At 36.5% G+C, this 6,365-nt stretch overlaps 1 pseudogene; it reads left to right on the top strand.

Annotated features, from left to right (window-relative positions):
- The first annotated feature begins 5,446 nt into the window (after nt 1-5,446).
- On the top strand, nt 5,447-5,697 carry LOC114111765 (CDC42 small effector protein 2-like; annotated as a pseudogene).
- The last annotated feature ends 668 nt before the right edge of the window (nt 5,698-6,365 follow it).

Here is a 6,365-nt window from a genome sequence, read left to right as displayed (position 1 = left end):
TCTTTTTGGCAATAGCCACTTCTGATAGGCATGAGGTGCTATCTCATTGTGGTTTTGATTTGCATTTCCATAATGATTAGTATGTTGGACTTTAGTTATATTTTTGAAGACTCCCTAACTACTTTTTTTTTAATTTAAATTTATTTTTTTAATTTTAAAATCTTTAATTCTTACATGCGTTCCCAAACATGAACCCCCCTCCCACCTCCCTCCCCACAACATCTCTCTGGGTCATCACCATGCACCAGCCCCAAGCATGCTGCACCCTACGTCAGACATGGACTGGCGATTCAATTCTTACATGATAGTATACATGTTAGAATTCCCATTCTCCCAGATCATCCCACCCTCTCCCTCTCCCTCTGAGTCCAAAAGTCCATTATACACATCTGTGTCTCTTTTCCTGACTTGCATACAGGGTCGTCATTGCCATCTTCCTAAATTCCATATATATGTGTTAGTATACTGTATTGGTGTTTTTCTTTCTGGCTTACTTCACTCTGTATAATCGGCTCCAGTTTCATCCATCTCATCAGAACTGATTCAAATGAATTCTTTTTAACGGCTGAGTAATACTCCATTGTGTATATGTACCACAGCTTTCTTATCCATTCATCTGCTGATGGACATCTAGGTTGTTTCCATGTCCTGGCTATTATAAACAGTGCTGCGATGAACATTGGGGTACATGTGTCTCTTTCAATTCTGGTTTCCTCGGTGTGTATGCCCAGAAGTGGGATTGCTGGGTCATAAGGGAGTTCTATTTTGTCTTCCTTTATGTCTCTATAGCTTTCACCAATGTACTGGAAATACTGTGTCTTGATTTTTTATGCTTACTATTAGTAGTAATTCTGCAAAAATGCTATTAAAAGAGGTAAAAGGCCCAGGCTCCACAATAAGACTGCCTTGGTTTGAGTTCCCACTCTGCCACTCACTTCTCTATGTCTCGATTTTCTCATCTGTAAAATGAGGATGATCATAGCACATACTGTAAAATCTTTAGAGACGACTTAATACATGTATGGCCATTTGTCAATTAACTTCTTATTATCTCCACAGTGCAATGAAGACCATGGGGTTTTGTTTTGCAAAGGAAATAAGTTATTATATATACAATAAGATTTTTATTTTAAAAATAAAATTTAATTTTTTAAAAAAAAACTTGCACTCTAATTCTCGCTTTAATGTTTACTTGCTGTGTAACTATATGCTAGTTTCTTCGTTTCTCAAGCATCACTCTCTTCATTTGTAAAATAAGGATCATAAGAGTATTGACCTCATGAGAGTGTTGTGAGGCTTAAATAGCACATTAGAAACACTTAATTATAGACATTTACATGTTAAATGTTCAAAATTATAAAAAGCTCTGTAATCAGACTTCCTAGGTTTATATCTGTGATGGTTAATTTTATATGTGAGTTTGGAGGGTGTTTTTGAATGACAGTAACATTTAAATTAGTAGATTTTGAGTAAGTACATCACACTTCATAATATGGATGGGCCTCATTTAATCAGCTGAAAGCTTGAATAGAGCAAATAGAAATAAACCCTCCCTGAGCAAGAGAGAAACCTCCAGCAGTATGTCATTGGACTTCTTCACCATTGGCTCTCTCTACTCTCAAGCCTGCTGACCCACAATGCAGATTTGGACTACCCAGACATAATAATTATTTTTTACTAATTCTTTATTATAAATCTTTATTAATAAGCACATCCTGTTGGTTCTATTTCTCTAAAGAACCCTTATGAACACAGTTACTCAGCTTTGCAACTCACTACCTCTGTGGTTTTATACAAATTTCTTGGAGCCTCTTTACTTCATATAGAAAATGGAAATAACAATGCCTACCTCACTTGATTGTTGCAAGAATCAACTAAGTTAAAGTCTATAAAGTGCCTTGTAGATAACTTGAGAACTACGATATGAGTTTCATGAAGTACCTGAAAACAGAAGTCACTTTTTCTCCACATGAGAATATAGATATTTTCAGTTCCTTATTTTGTTTAAGAATTAAAAAAGCAAAATACGTTGATAGCATAAATTCTTCTAGAAAAGTAAGGTAGGTCCCAAAGATAAAAAATTGTTTTATGGGAAATTTTTCAGTTTTTTTCAGATCTTGCAGGGACCCATCATGTGTGAACAATACAATCATAGGGAACAATATTGCTGTAGGGAATTGAAGACATGAGAAAACTATACTAAGATATACTACTTTTTGTTCTGACTTGTCTGGTCCCCTGATTCTGACAAGTGTCTTTACCTTAATTTTGTGTGTAATTGTTTTCTGAGATGACATTATTTTATTTTATTTTTTTTTTCAAAACATAAAGGGGTTTATTGTTAGCTCGAGCTAGGGCTCAAGTCTCATCCAGCACAGTGGAGTCTTTTTTTTTTTTTTTTTAATTTTAAAATCTTTAATTCTTACACGCATTCCCAAACATGAACCCCCCTCCCACCTCCCTCCCCATAACATCTTTCTGGGTCATCCCCATGCACCAGCCCCAAGCATGCTGCATCCTGCGTCAGACATAGACTGGCGATTCAATTCACATGATAGTATACATGTTAGAATGGCATTCTCCCAAATCATCCCACCCTCTCCCTCTCCCTCTGAGTCCAAAAGTCCGTTATACACATCTGTGTCTCTTTCCCTGTCTTGCATACAGGGTCGTCATTGCCATCTTCCTAAATTCCATATATATGTGTTAGTATACTGTATTGGTGTTTTTCTTTCTGGCTTACTTCACTCTGTATAATCGGCTCCAGTATTTTAAAACCATGAAAATATCCCCAAGATACTTGTGTGGTTCATTTTTTAAAATTAATTTAGTTTGAGGCTAATAACTTTAAAATATTGCAGTGGTTTTTGCCATACATTGATATGAATCAGCCATGGGTTTACATGTGTTCCCCATCCTGAACTTCCCTCCCACCGCCCTCTGCATCCCATCCCTCTGGATCATCCCAGTGCAGCAGCCCTGAGCACCCTGTCTCATGCATCAAACCTGGACTGGCGATATGTTTCATATATGATAATATACATGTTTCAATGCTATTCTCTCAGATCATCCCACCCTCGCCTTCTCCACAGAGTCGAAAGACTGTTCTATACATTTGTATCTCTTTTTTTTGTCTCACATATAGGGTTATCATTACCATCTTTCTAAATGCCATATATATGTGTTAATATACTGTATTGGTGTTTTATTTTCTGGCTTACTTCACTCTATATAAGAGGCTCCAGTTTCATCCACCTCATTAGAACTGATTCAAATGTATTCTTTTTAATGGCTGAGTAATACTCCATTGTGTATATGTACCACAGCTTTCTTATCCATTCATCTGCTGATGGACATCTAAGTTGTCCTAGCTATTATAAACAGTGCTGCAATGAATATTGGGGGTACACGTGTCTCTTTCAATTCTGGTTTCCTCAGTATATATGCCCAGCAATGGGATCACAAGGTTATATGGCTGTTCCATTTCCAGTTCTTTTAAGGAATCTCCACACTGTTCACTGTTCTCCTTAGTTTTCATTCCCACCAACAGTGTAAGAGGCTTGCCTTTTCTCCTCACCCTCTCCAGCACTTATTCTTTGTAGATTTTTGGGTAGCAATCCTTCTGACCAATGTGAGATGATACCTCATTTTGGTTTTGATTTGCATTTTCCTGATAATGAGTGATTTTGAGCATCTTTTCATGTGTTTGTTAGCTATCTGCATGTCTTCTTTGGAGAACTGTCTGTTTAGTTCTTTGGCCCATTTTTTCATTGGGTCTTTTATTTTTCTTGAATTGAGCTTCTGGAGTTGCTTATATATTTTTGAGATTAATTATTTGTCAGTTGCTTCATTTGCTATTATTTTCTCCCATTCTGAAAGCTGTCTTTTCACTTTGCTTATAGTTTCCTTCTTTGTGCAATAGCTTTTAAGTTTAATTAGGTCCCATTTGTTTATTTTTGCTTTTATTTCCATTACTCTGGGAGATGGGTCATAGAGGATCCTTCTGTGATTTATGTCAGAGAGTGCTTTGCTTATGTTTTCCTCGAGGAGTTATATAGTTTCTAGTCTTATATTTAGATCTTAATCCATTTTTACTTTATTTTTGTGTATGGTGTTAGAAAGTTTCCTAATTTCATTTTTTTTTTACAAGTGATTGACCAGTTTTCCCAGCACCACTTGTTAAAGAGATTATCTTTTCTCCATTGTATATTCTTGCCTATTTTGTCAAAGATAAGGTATCCATAGGTGCATGGATTTATCTCTGGACTTTCCATTTTGTTCCATTGATCTATATTTCTGTCTTTATGCCAGTACCATACTGTCTTGATGACTGTGGCTTTGCAGTAGAGCCTTAAGTCAGGCAGGTTGATTCCTCCTGTTTCATTCTTCTTTCTCAAGATTGTCGTGGCTATTTGAGGTTTTTTTGTATTTTCATACAAATTGTTAAATTATTTTTTCTAGTTCTGTGAAAAATACTGTTGGTAGTTTGATAGGGATTGCATTGAATCTATAGATTGCTATGGGTAGCATACTCATTTTCACTATGTTGATTCTTACAATCCATGAACATGGTATATTTCTCCATCTATTTGTGTCCTCTTTAATTTCTTTCATCAGTGTTTTACAGTTTTCTATATATAGGTATTTTGTTTCTTTAGGTAGATATATTCCTAAGTATTTTATTCTTTTCATTGCAATGGTGAATGGATTTTTTTTCCTTAATTTCTCTTTCTGTTTTCTCATTGTTAGTGTATAGGAATGCAAGGGATTTCTGTGTGTTACTTTTATATCCTGCTGCTGCTGTTAAGTTGCTTCAGTCGTGTCTGACTCTGTGTGACCCCAGCAACTTCACTATATTCATTGATGAGCTCTAGTAACTTTCTGGTAGAGTCTTTAGGGTTTTCTATGTAGAGGATCATGTCATATGCAAACAGTGAGAGTTTAACTTATTTTCCATATGTATTCCTTTTCATTTTCTGCTCTGATTGCTGTGGCCAAAACTTCCAAAACTATGTTGATTCATAGTGGTGAGTGTGGGCACCCTTGCCTTGTTCCTGACTTTAGGGGAACTGCTTTCAGTTTTTCACCATTGAGGATAATGTTTGCTCTGGGTTATCACTGATGAACATAGATGCAAAAATCCTTATCAAAATTCAAGCAAACAGAATCCAACAACACATTAAAATGATCATATATCATGACCAAGTGGGCTTTATCCCAGAAATGAAAGGATTCTTTAATATCTTGAAATCAACCAATGTAATACACCACATTAACAAGTTGAAAGATAAAAACCATATGGTTATCTCAATAGATGCAGAAAAGCCTGTGACAAAATTCAACATCCATTTATGATAAAAACTCTCCAGAAAGCAGGAATAGAAGGAACATACCTCAACATAATAACAGTTATATATGGTGCTCATTTATAACTTGGACTATCAGCATGAGTGAATTCTGGTTGTATTTCAACTGCTCTATTGCAAAACAGCCTCAGCCAAAAAGGCACCAGCAGATTGACCGAAGTATGATTGGAGAGCCCACAAACATTGTGCACATATGGCTCACGTAGTGACCTGTTCAGTGGGATGAATTCTGTCAGTTCCATGCAGAACTACATATAGTCCAAGGGAGGCTATGGGGGGTGGCATGGCCACTGATGTGCAGATGCCCCTGGTGGACATGAAGGCAGGATAGTCCCAGACTTTTCCTCAAAGTGTGATGGCATCTTGTTCATCCTGTTGTGATTGCTCCAGTGACATCTTACTGTTCTGCTCTGAAGAAATGTGTCAGAAGAATCCTCTATTTCCTTCAGCTGGCATGCATGCTTTTGAACTCCTGGACAGAATTCTTTGGATTGTGGCATAATTCTTGATTTTTATGAATATGGATCTGATTTTAGCATGATCTTTTTTTGTGAATGCTAGCACTGTTTTGCATTATTCCCTCACATTTTTCTCTTTCCACCTTCAATCCCTCTGCCTTATTGATTTTATTGGTAAGCAAAGACCTTCTATTATTGTTAATTTGTCACCGCTTATGTCTATTTTGGAAGGTATGCAACCCATAAACACAGTGATAATTTCTATTCATATAAAACTGCAGCAGAGTAGTGTCTGCGTGCTTTATGAAGTTGCTTGTGTGGGAGCCCAAGGGATGCCAGAAATGGACAGCTCCTGGCTGTCGTGGGTGGATGATACTGCTGCTATTAGAGAAAGGTGAATTGTGGCACCAAGTCACATCAATTTCACAGAAAAAAGACAACTTGTAACTTATTTTAGAACTATGACTTTTATTTAGTTAGAATTGTAGTAAAAGAAAAGCTTGCATCCATAAGGCATTCATTTTGCTGTAAGTGTTTTATC

Source organism: Ovis aries, chromosome X (genome assembly GCF_016772045.2).
Source record: "Ovis aries strain OAR_USU_Benz2616 breed Rambouillet chromosome X, ARS-UI_Ramb_v3.0, whole genome shotgun sequence".
Lineage (NCBI taxonomy): Eukaryota > Metazoa > Chordata > Mammalia > Artiodactyla > Bovidae > Ovis > Ovis aries.
This window is presented reverse-complemented; position numbering and strand designations above follow the sequence as displayed.